This window comes from Prionailurus viverrinus, chromosome A2 (assembly GCF_022837055.1).
Source record: "Prionailurus viverrinus isolate Anna chromosome A2, UM_Priviv_1.0, whole genome shotgun sequence".
Taxonomy (NCBI): Eukaryota; Metazoa; Chordata; class Mammalia; order Carnivora; family Felidae; genus Prionailurus; species Prionailurus viverrinus.
This window is the reverse complement of record NC_062562.1, coordinates 27,689,229-27,702,146: the sequence shown is the minus strand read 5'-3', so window position 1 is coordinate 27,702,146 and position 12,918 is coordinate 27,689,229. Positions and strand designations below refer to the sequence as shown.

Here is a 12,918-nt window from a genome sequence, read left to right as displayed (position 1 = left end):
CGTTTTGTATATTTCATGTATTATACGCTATGTTCTTACAATAAAGTAAGCTAGAGAAAAGAAAATGTTATTAAGAAAATTATAAGGAAAAGAAAATACGTTGACAGCCCTGTACTGTATTTATTGAAAAAAGTCCTCATATAAGTGATCCCATACAGGTCAAACCCATGTTGTTCAAGGGTTAACTGTACTTCAAAAATGAACATGAAATGAAGATGCTTTCAGATGAATAAAATCTAAGAAAATGTATTACTAGCCAACCTGCACTACAAGGAATGCTAAAGGAAGTGCTTTAGGCTAAAGGGAAGTGATACCAAACAGAAACTTATCTATAGGAAATGATGAATATTAGAAATGGCAAATATATGAATTAATACATATTTTTAAAAATGCTGTTTTTTATCTTTTTATAATTTCTTAAAGGATAACTTCATGTTTAAAGCAATGGGAATAACGTTGTACTGTGGGGTTTATAATATATGTAGAAGTAAAACATGTGACAAGCAATAGCACAATGCTCATAGGAGTAGTAAATGCACCTACACTGTTCAAAGATTCTTACATTTTATGTGAAATGGTATTATATTAATTTTGGGTAGAGTCTGGCATGTTGTCAGACCTAAGGCAGACACACATACACACTACAAAGAGGTATAATTAAAAAGGCTACAGTGGCAATAAGATGGAAATGTGAAAAAAATATCCACTTTAAGAGAAAGAAGGAAGGCAAGATAGAAGAAAATGGACGGCACACATATTAAATGAAGAGCCATATAATAAATTCAAAACACAATCATATCATTACATTAAATGTTAATGGACTTAACACCTCAATTAAAAGTCAGAGATTGTCAGTATGAATAAAAACATAAGAACTAACTATATGCTGACTCCACCACCTGTACTTTAAATATGAAGATACAAAGAGTTGACAATGAAAAGAATGAAAAATATATACCATGCAAACATTAATTTTTAGAAAGTCAATGTGACTTTATTAATCAAAGTAAACTTCAAAATAAGCCTTCCATGACAAGAAGGTTTACCAAAAACAAGAGGGACATTTTATACTGATAAAGGGCTTAATTCACCAAGGACATATAATAATAAATAAATGTTTATGTAACTAATAACAGAACTTTAAAATATAGGAAGCAAGGACAGGTTTTATTTCCCCCAACATTATATTCTAAAAAACTTAAACATACAGAAAAACTGAAAAAATTTTACAATGATCTCCCTAGATACCCACACCTGGAGTCTGCCATTAACATCCTACTATGCTTGCTTTATCACATTTCTATTTGTTCCTCCATCAATTTATCAAGTACAGTGGTTTTGGGACTGCTCCGTGAAGCTCCAGGGAATGTGAGAGTGGGTGCATGCACGAGTGTGTTTTAGAGGAGGGCAATGCTCTAGGAACACTGCTCCCCATTGGACCAGGGAATTTATGCTTTTGTCTTTTGTTCTATTTTATATGTTGGACTTCTGTTTAGATTTTACCCGATGATATAATTTTATGGCTAAAAGAAAGATTTTGACAGCTTCCATTCAAGGGCATTATGAGAGGACTCTATCCTCCCAATCTAGTTTAGCATAATCCAGAAATTAGACATGTGTTTTTTGATAACTCTGAGTGGGTGTACCTACTTTGGCTGTGTTTTTGTGAGGACAACAGACATCTTTTATTGTGAATTCCCTTCAGGTCCAGACTCATAGCAAGAAGTCAGTATACCTTGTAGGATGAATGCAGGTGGACAAGCTGTGTATTCTGAAGAATATTGTATTTTATGGACCCACCTGTGGGAATATGACACAAGTTGGATAGTTCTTCCCTGGCTGTCAGCTATGTTAACTACCAACTAATAATGAGACTATTTTATTTTCAGAATTCCCCAAGACCATTTATTAAATAGAACAAGCGTGTAAATTCCCCCTGCTTAATCCAACTTTTATTGTCCTGACATCCCCTAACTCAGAAATGCCAAGACTGAAGCATTGCTTGCTTTTAAATTAAACAGATAAAACTTGAAGAGAATTTTGAGAGGTAACATCTAATACGTTCTAAATACCAAGACTTATTTTTCTTCTGAGACCATTCCTGAAAGAGGGAAGCCTTTGACAGACCATTTCATGTTTTGTGAAGTGTTATTTCTACTGGTCATATTCTCCAGGAGGGCTCTCTCTATGCAGTGTGATCGGTACTGGAAAATCTTCTACATGGAATGTGCTCAGAAGACTTGATGAGCTTAAGAAATTACCTTATCCTTGAGGATACCATGGATGATATCTGTGTCCCCACTCTACAGAAAGGACAAGAGACACTAAGAAATACAGAAGGAAAGTTGTCTTAAGTCCCCACTGAAACACAATGAAGTTTTCGCTATTTAAGAAAAGTATTCCATGCCATTCTATTCTTTCCATTCCTGTTTAGAAAGCTGAGCAGCATGTGGCTAGGCTGACTTTTCTACTCTAGGAAGACTTACTTTTCACTTATCAAGAATGCATTTAAGGGGTGCCTGGGTGGCTCAGTCGGTTGGGCAGCCAACTTCTGCTCAGGTCATGATCTCAGGGTCTGTGAGTCTGTGAGTTTGAGCTCCACATTGGGCTCGGCACTCACAGCTCGGAGCCTGAAGCCTGTGTCTCCCTGTCTCTCTGCACCTCTCCCACTCACACTCTATCTCTCTTTCTCTCAAATATAAATAAATATTAAAAAAATAAAAAAAAGAATGCATTCAAGTTGGAAGAATTTTAGTCTTTCTTGCACCATACCCTAAAATTAATTTCAGCTTAATTAAAAGCAATAAATGTACAAAATCAATCATTAGAAAACCAACATAGAAATGAATATCCCAACTATAGTGAGAGAGGATCTTATAAACTTAAAGGCAAAAAGAAAATATCATAAAAGAGTAGTGGATTTGACTTCATTAAAAATTAAAACTTGCTTGTCGAAAACCAAAAACCAAAATGGAGATAAGTATGTGTTGCAAACAGGAGGGATGAATGCCAGGGGATCTTAAAAGACCAAGGGTTCATACCAATTGATAACAATGCATGATACCAGTAGTTAAATCGGAGGTCAGGCATCAGGCCTTTTCCATTTGAAAGCCTTCATTTCCAATCCTTTCCTGCTCTGTGGGAGAGTTCAGTTGCCCAGGGTCTCTTGTTGCTTGCCGTTCCATCACTCCTACTTCTGAGCTCCAGCAGGGGGCTGGCCTTACATTTTATTGCATTCTTTGCCTGGGGCCCTCTATCTCTTACATGCTATCTTTACTGAAGTTTCTACGAGTTCTAAAAACTTGGAGTTTCCTGGCAATATTGTTTTGTACCATGTGTTATTAGGCATCAGTGTTTCATTCTCATCTTTTATTGGAGATGCGGTGGTTTCATTTTTAGAAAGAAAATGTGACACATTTCCCTTTTTGACTTCCTACCTTCTGTGGAAGATTGAATGATTGAAGTGTGTGTGTGTGTGTGTGTGTGTGTGAGCGTATGCAAGGGTATAAGCTAGCTAGAGGGAAATAATATAGGAAGTGATTGTGGGGAGGTCTGCCCCAGGATTACCATATTTTTGGATCTGCTGGTAGCAGAAAAATGAGTGTGGTGACCTCAGGGAGTTTATGACCAAGTGGGCATATGTTAGAGCCATGTTTTAGTAAATACACTGGGCAAGATTCTCACTGTTACTCCTGTGTCATGCTTATAAATCATGCTTACATTCTGCCAAGAACTTCTCTCTGAACAGGTAGGGCTTGCTTCATAGTACAGCCACAAGAAAATATACATGAGCATTCATTAATTTACTCATACATTCATTCATAAGAGTTATTCAGGGAGAACTTACCATGTTCAAGGCACCGTAAAGTATACAAAGAGAAATTCTCAAGAAGTTTTAAATCTTCATATCTGTCAATGTATATATAAATATAAGGCCAGAAAGGGTTAAGTGTCATAAAAAGTTTGAGTGGCAATATACAATTAGAAATATAATAAACAGAGACTTCTGGCCTGGCAAAAATGATGTAGACCCACTTTTCCCTATGATAAGGTACAATTATGAATTCCAGAAATGAAGCATGAGACAACCAAATAAGGGCTCTGAAAGGTGATGAGAAGAAGGTGAGCTGGTTTGAGACCCCAGGACTAGAAGAACAGCACTGTAGTAGGGTGTCTAGAGTCCTCCCTCCCCAAAGAAGAAGCCACACAGACCTGGTGTTTCCCAGTGCCCAACCTAGTGACAGGAGGAAGCCCAGAGAAGTTGATTCTTCCCCTGGTTGAATGAGGGTGTCTCTGGCAACATCAAACAAGTTTGATACCACCAGCAAGGGGATTAATCAAAGCTTCACCACAAATAATTGGCCGGAGGAAATGCTCTCCTTCCCCATTAAACCCGAGACTCTCCTTTCCAATAAGAGATACTGAGGCTGGCAGGCAGAACAGTAGGAGAGACCCAGCTACAGCAAATGGACGAATCCAAAAAATCAATTTTTCTGCAGGCTTCAGATGCCTCTCACCTGCCCAGAGACATTATAGCAAGTAGGCATAACCAGCAAGGGGGATCGGCCACAATAAATGGCCAACCAGGAAGCTTCTTGGTCTCCATATGTCTAAAATGCTCTTATCTTATCTTGCTCAGAGACCCCAAGGCAGCTGGTGGTACCATTACAAGATCTCACCATATTCCTCTCCCACTGAGAGACACCTAAGGCCCAGTCTGGTGAAACCTCCTCCACCCCATGAGGCAGTGAGATGGATGAAGGGACATTAGGAGTCCTAGTGACATTAGATAAATAAAGCAGACCAAAATAACATCTCAAACAGTGTGAACATTAGAATGCCATTGGAACCACAACTCATAAAAGTAGCCACATGATTAATTTTATGGGTGATGCCAGCTAAAATAAAGAATTCAATTAGAATCCAGAGTCATCTAGCATAATAAACAAAATATCCAGGATATAATTTAAAAATCATCCATCATACCAAGAACCAAGAAAATCACAAATTGAATGGGAAAAGACTATCAACTGACACCAATACCAAGATGAATCAGATGTTAGAATCATTTGACAAAGATTTAAAAGCAGCTGCTATGTAAATAATTTACCTCAATCACAAATTCTTCTGATACAAATTAAAAAAATAGGAAATCTTAGAAAATAAATAGAGATTATAAGACAGAAGCATATGGAAATTATAGAACTGAAAATTACAATAGGAGAAAAATTTTTTAAAATACTGGATATTCTTAATAGGGTGGAAATGAGAGATGATAGTATTATCGAATACAAAGAGAGAACAATAGAATTTACTCAATGTGAACTATAGAGAGGAAATAGATCAAAAAAGTGAACAACACCTCAGGGACCTGTGGGCAATAACAAAATATCCAACATCCATATGATTGGAGTCCAGAAGAAGAGGGTCCTGAAAGAGTGAAGAAATAATGGCTGAAAACTTCCCCAAATTTGGTGAAATACCCAAATGTATAGATCTAAGAAGCTCACTGGAACCCAAACATGATAGACTAGAAGAAATCCAAAGCATGGATTTCTTTTAAATGTTCAAAACTGGAATCCAAAGAGGCAAAAACCTTGAAAGCAGTTATAGGAAAAAACATATTACCTATAGAGGAATACCAATTCAAATGACAGCTGATTCCCCATTTTATACAATCAAGACCAGAAGGAAGTGCCCCAACATGTTTAAGTACTGAAAGAACTGTTAACTGTGAATTCTATATCTGACAAAACTGTCCTCTAGGAATGAAGGGGAAATAAAAACATTCTTGGATGAAGGAAAACTAGAAGAAGTTGTTGTTAGCAGACTCACTCTTAAAGACTGGCTAAAAGTTCTTCAAGCAGAAAGGAAAAGATAATAAATGAAATATTGGAGAATGATGAAGGAAGTGGGAATAATGGAAAGAGATTTATGGATACACATACTAAACTATTCCTTCTTTATGAGTTTTATAAATTGTATTTGATCAAAACAAAAATTATAACACCCTCTGATACTCAAGTCGATGGTCTTTAAAAGTGGGAAAGATGGGGCACAGGTGGCTCAGTGTGTTGAGCATCTGACTCTTGATACCAGCTCAGGTTGTGACCTTGCAGTTGTGGATTCGAGCCCCTCATCAGGCTCCATGCTGAGCGTGGAGCCTGCACGGGATTCTCTCTCTCTGCCCCTTCCTCTCTCTCTCTTTCTCTCTCTCAAAATAAATAAATAAACATTTTTTTTTAAGTGGGAAAGGTAAAGGGACTTAAATGGAAGTGAGGTTTTAACATTTTACTCAAAGTCATAAAATATCGATAATAGTAGACTATAATAAGTTACCTATTAGATTATAATATTTAGAGCAACCACTATGAAAACTATACAAAGAAATGTATCCAAAACCACTAAAATAATGATGGATTCCTTAAAACAATGTTCAAAGAATTCACAGGAAGGCAAGAAAAGAATGAGAACTAGAGGAAACAAATAGAAGACAAGTAATAAGATTGTGGACTGAAATGCTAACATATCAATAATGATATTAACTTCAAGTCATCTAACATCACCTATCAAAAGAGAGAGATTGACAAAGTGGGTAAACAAACACAATCCAACTATATGCTGCTTATGAGCAACTCACTTCAAAGTCAGAGATTAGAGAAGTTGAAAAATTAAAGGATAGAAAAAGATATACTATACAAATATTCATTTTTTAGACAGCAAGAGTGGCTACATTAATATTTGATAAAAGTAGTCTTCAGAGCAAAGAAAATATTTAGAAACAAAGGGAGACATTATACAATGATAAAAGCATCAATCCACCCTGATGACTTAATGATCTTAAATGTATGCACACCAAACAATACATAAAGCAAAAACCAATAGAGTTGAAGGAGAAATAGAGACGTTGACAATTACAGTTGGAAACTTCAATGTCACCTCTCAACAATAAATACAGCTACCATATAGAAAATCACCAAGAATATAGATGATCTGAACTATATGATCAGCCAGTAGTGCCTAATTGACATATAGAGCAGTCCATCCAACAATAGCAGAATACATATTTTTTTCAAGAACTCATTCAACATTCACTAAAATAGACATTTCTTGGGACACACACACACACACACACGAAGTTTAAAACTTGAAAGCATGTAGAATGTGTTCTCTGTAATAAAATTGAACTAGCAATCAATTATAAAAAGACAACAGAAAAACTCCAAACATGTGAAAGTTAAACAGCATACTCCTATAGTATCCACAAATTAAAGAGGAAGTCTTTTTTTTTTTTTAATTTTTTTTTCAACATTTATTTATTTTTGGGACAGAGAGAGACAGAGCATGAACGGGGGAGGGGCAGAGAGAGAGGGAGACACAGAATCGGAAACAAGCTCCAGGCTCTGAGCCATCAGCCCAGAGCCGGACGCGGGGCTCGAACTCACGGACCGCGAGATCGTGACCTGGCTGAAGTCGGATGCTTAACCGACTGCGCCACCCAGGCGCCCCAAGAGGAAGTCTTAAAGGAAATTTAAAAATGCAAAGAAGTCAATGAAAATGAAAACAAAAACATTAAATATCAAAACATGTAGGCTGCACCTAAAGCAGTGCTGAGAAGGAAATTTGTACCATTAAATACTTATACTAGAAATGACAAAAGGCTTCAGATTAATGACCTAAGTTCCTACCTGAAGCAAGTAAAAAAGGAAAGAAAAATACAGTAAAACCTTGTAAAAATACAGTAAAACTTTGCAAGCATAATTCATTCTGGAAATATGCTCGTAATCCAAAGCACTTGTATATCAAAGCAAATTTCCCCATAAGAAATAATGGAAACTCAGATGATTCGTTCGACAACCCAAAAATATTCATATAAAAATGATTATAATACTGTAATAGAATACAAAATATAAAGAAAGATAAACAAATTAACTTGCACTTACCTTTGAAAACCTTCATGACTGGTGTGAGGGAGACAAGAGGGAGGAAGGTTATTGTATAGGATGACTTTCACTATCACTAACGGAATCACTGCTATCGATTGGCTCAATGGAATCTTTTTCTGCATCGGGGTCATTGTATACACTCGCACCGATGTTGACTATAGTAAAGTATTAATAAACTCTTGTCATGTACTATATTTAATGTAACTGGCAATAAGGTAGCCAAGGAAAGGATCTATATCTGCAGGCAGCCTGACCTAGAACGAAGTAAAGCATTCCTAAGCTTACTCTTGTATGGAGGAACAAAGGACTGTCCATAGGTTCTTTAAAGCGACAAAAAATACACTAGTGCCAGTTGGAGGAAACTGCCATTTCAGTGTTCTGAAAAATCACTGATTTCTGCCAAACACTGAGCAGTGAGACCAAGCATCTGAGCATTGGAGATGATAACCCATGACCCTGCAGTGAGAGAGAGAAGAACCAGTGATTCAGTTGTGATCATGTGACATTTGGTGTTACATACTACTCATATTGCAAGACATTGCTTGCTTATCAAGTTAAAATGTATTAGAAATGTTTGCTCCTCTTGTGGAACACTTGCAGAACAAGGTGCTTGCAATCCAAGGTTTTACTGTAAAGCAAAAGCAAGCAAATAGAAGAAATGATGAAGGTAAAAGGGAAATCAGTGATATAGAAAAAAGATAAAGTCAAAGAAACAATAAGAAGGGTTATTCTTTTTTTTAAATTTTTTTCAATGTTTGTTCATTTTTGAGAGACAGAGAGAGACAGAGCGCGAGTAGGGAAGGGGCAGAGAGAGAGGGAGACAGGGAATTCAAAGCAGGCCCCAGGGTCCAAGCTGTCAGCACAGAGCCTGATGCAGGGCTCGAACCCACGAACCGTGAGACCATGACCTGGGCCGAAGTCGGACGCCCAACTGACTGAGCCACCCAGGCACCCCAATAAGAAGGTTATTCTAAACAATTAATAAAATTGATAAATGGCATGACTGACAGTAGCAAAACTACCAGTATCAGGAAAGAAATAGGGAATACAGATCCTACAGTGAATAAAAGATAATACACTTATGCCATGAAAATTTCATATTCATATATTCAACTACTTAGAAGAAATAAATCAAGTATGCAAAAACCGTATACTACTAGGGTGCCTGCGTGGTTCAGTCGGTTAAGTGCTCGACTTGGTTTCGGCTCAGGTCATGATCTCATGGTTTGTAAATTTGAGCCCCATGATGGACTCTGTGTTGATAGTGTGAAGCCTACTTGGGATTTTCTCTCTTTCCCTCTCTCTCTGCCCTCCCCTGCTTGCATGGTCTCTCTCTCTCTCTCTCTCTCTCTCTCTCTCAAAATAAATACATAAAATTAAAAAACAAAACAAAACATAAACTACCTAAACTCAGGTAGGGTGCAATGGACAACTTGAATAGCCCTGTGAGCCATTAAATAAATTAAATTAGTACTTAAAAGTTTCCCCCAAACAAACTCCAGGATTACATGGTTTCACTGGAGAAGTCTACTAAATATTTAAATAAGAATCAACATCAGTTTTACACAATCTTTTCCAGAAAATAGAAAAGGCAGAAACACTTCCTAACTTATTTTATGAGGTTAGTATTATCCTGATACCAAAACAAGATAAGGACCACAAAAAAGAAAAAAAGAAGGAAGGAAGGAAGGGAAGGAGGGAGGAAGAAAGGAAGGGAGGAAGGAAGGTTTATTATAGTCCAATATCTCTTGTGAACTTTGACACAGAAATATTCAACAAAATATTAGCAAATCAAATCCAACAATGTGTAAAAAGAATCCCAAATGGAATTTATTCCAAGTATGCAAGGATGGTTTAATACTTTAAAAGTGAATAATCCACCACATCCACAAGCTCAATAAATGAGTTCAGCAAGGGCACAAGATACTGACAAAAATCAATTGCATGTACATATACTAATATTTCTATAGGTAGAAACCCAAATTTAAAATGCAGTACCATTTACAAAGGTTCTAAAGAAAATGAAATACTTAGATATATATGCACTTAGCAAAACATGTACAAGATTTGTATTATTAAAGTTACAAAATGCTGGTGGAAGAAATCAGAGAAGACCAAAATAAATGAAGAGACTTGGAAGTGTCAACATAGTAAAAATGTCAGTTGTCCACAAAATGATCCATAGGTCGAATGCAATTTCTAACAAAATTCCAGTAAGCTTATTCTGAAATTTATGTGTAAAGGCCCAGGCCCTGTAGTACCCAAAACAATCATAACATAGAGTAATAAGATGAGAAGAATCACTCTACCTAATATTAAAGATAACTGTATAGCTGTATTAGTCAAGCCAATGTGGTAGTGGCAGAGGACAAAATGGAACAGAATAAGGGACCCAGAAGTAGACCCTCATACACATAATCAAATGACTTTTGGCAAGGGTACAAAAGCCATTCAATGAAGGAAGCCCAGCTTTTCAACAAATGGTAGTGGAAAATTAGACATCCAATTAGCACTGGCCAAAAAAATGAACCATCTACTTTATTCCAAAATTAACTCAAAATGGTTATAAACTTAAATATAAAATTATTTAAAACCTTAGAAAAATAAGCACAGAAAAAAATGGTTGGGATCTAAGGCTAGATAAGGAGTTCTGAGACTTGACCAGAAAAGCACAAATTCATGAAAGGAATAATTGATAGGTTGGACCTCGTTAAAATTAAAACTTTCTCTTTGAAAACCCATGTGAAGGAAATGAAAAGACAGTCTACAGGCTTGAAGAAGATATTTGAAAACTGCCGATTTTGCAAAGGACTATTATCTAGAATATATCAAGAACTCCTAAAACATAACAGGAAAAAACCCAAACAACCCAATTAGAAAATGGGCACCACAAAACATGGACAGATAGGTTATCAATGAAGACATACAGATGGCAAATTAGCACACTAAAAAGATGCTCCACATCATTAGCCACCAGAGAATTGCAACTAAAAACCATAATATCAGCACACATCTATCAGTGTGGCTAAAATAAAAAATAATGACAACACCAATTATTAGTATGCAGAGAAACTGATGGTTCATCGTGTTAGTGAGAATAGAGAGTGGCCCAGCCACTCTGGAAAACAGTCTAGCAGTTTTTCTTTTATTTTATAAAACTAAACATTCAAGTACCATATGAGTGAGCAATTACACTCTTGAGCATTTATCTCAGAGAAATGAAAATTCATGTTCCCATAAAAACTTGTACATAAATACTCATAGCAACATTACTCATAGCAGCCAAAATCTAGAAATAGCCCAAATGTTTTTAACAGATACATAGTTAGGTAAACTGCGGTACCCATGGAATTCTACTCAGGAATCAAAAGGAACAAACAATTGGTATGATCAACAATTTAGGTGATACTCCAGAGAATTAGGTTGAGTGAAAAAAGCCAATCCCAATAAATTACATACGTTTTGATTCCATTTATGTAACATGTTTGAAACGACAAAATGTTAGAAATGGAGATAGATTAAGAGTGAATGCCAGAATTTAAGGATGGAAGTGAGAGGGGAACAAGAGAACGGTGGGTATGGTAAATAAAAGCACAACATGAGGGCTCCTTGTAGTGGTAAAAGAGACAGCCTACACAAGTTATAAAATTGTATAAAACTTAGTACACACACATACACACACACACACTGAAATGAATACAAGTAAAGTGGATTTAGGGATTTCTGGGTAAGATTGGTATATTGTGTCAATGTCAGTATCCTCATGTGCTGTTATACTATGGTTTCCAAAGTATTACCACCAGATGAAACTAGATAAAATGTACATGGGATCTCTCTGTATTATATCTTACAAATGCATGTGAATCTGTAATTATCTCAATAATGATTTCAATAGAAATTATATATTTTAAACACTTTCTAAAGATATATATGTTTTGAGCCCTTACCATGTGCTATGCACTGTTCTAATGACTTTATATATATTTTAATGTTTATTTATTTTCGAGAGAGAAAGAGGCAGAGGATGAGTGGGGGAGGGGCAGAGACAGAGGGGGCTCCAGAGAAGCAGGCTCCAGGCTCTGAGCTGTCAGCACAGAGCCTGATGTGGGGCTTGAATTCAGGAGCCGTGAGATCATGACCTGAGCTAAAGTCTGACGCTTAACTGACTGAACCACCCAGGCACCCCTCTAATGACTATTAATATGTCCATTTAATTCTCAAAATAATCTTATGAGCAGCAATATTATCCCCACTTCCCAGTGAGGAAAGCAAGACACAGTGAGATTAAGCAACAAGTCTAAAGTCAGAGCCTAGTAAGTGGCAGAATTTGGATTAGATCCCAAGAATCTTTGGCTCCAGTATCCACAGCCCTAACTAATAGGCTATTCTCTCTCTTTACCTACAGATTACTTATAACTGAGAGCATTAGGAAGAACTGTATGGATAAAATGGCATTTTAAGCTTCCTAAAAGGGAAGATTATGATGTGATATATGTAGAACACTAATTACACTGTATGTAGGGAGAACTTAATACATATTTGCTGAATTAATAAGTGGCTTACTATTGGGGCACCTGGGAGGGTCATTTGGTTACCCTTCTGGCTCTTGATTGCTGCCTGGGTCATGATCTCGAGGCTCATGGGTTCGGGCCCACACCTGGCTGTGTATTAGTAATGCAGAGCCTGCTTGGGATTCTCTCTCTCTGCCTCTCCCTGACTCGTGCTGTCTCTCAAAATAAACAAATAAGCTTAAAAAAAAAAAATAAGTGACTTACCTTCTTTAAACTACTAGATGATTCCTTTAGTCACTGCCAACAGCCCAGCCTCTGCAAAATGAGAAAATGAGGGACCCAGGGCAATGAGCTTATTTTATTTTATTGCATCATTGACTTTCTTTCAACTGAGGTCAGTGTTTCCCAAGGGGGAATTTGCTGGCATCCTGGGACAGATAATTCTTCGTTGTGCAGAGATA

General features: G+C 36.8%; 1 protein-coding gene across 6 annotated transcripts in view; it reads left to right on the top strand.

Annotated features, from left to right (window-relative positions):
- The window catches only part of FHIT (fragile histidine triad diadenosine triphosphatase), a 1,426,527-nt gene that overhangs the window by 506,650 nt on the left and 906,959 nt on the right, over window positions 1-12,918 (top strand). The gene's annotated exons all lie outside the window — the stretch shown is intronic.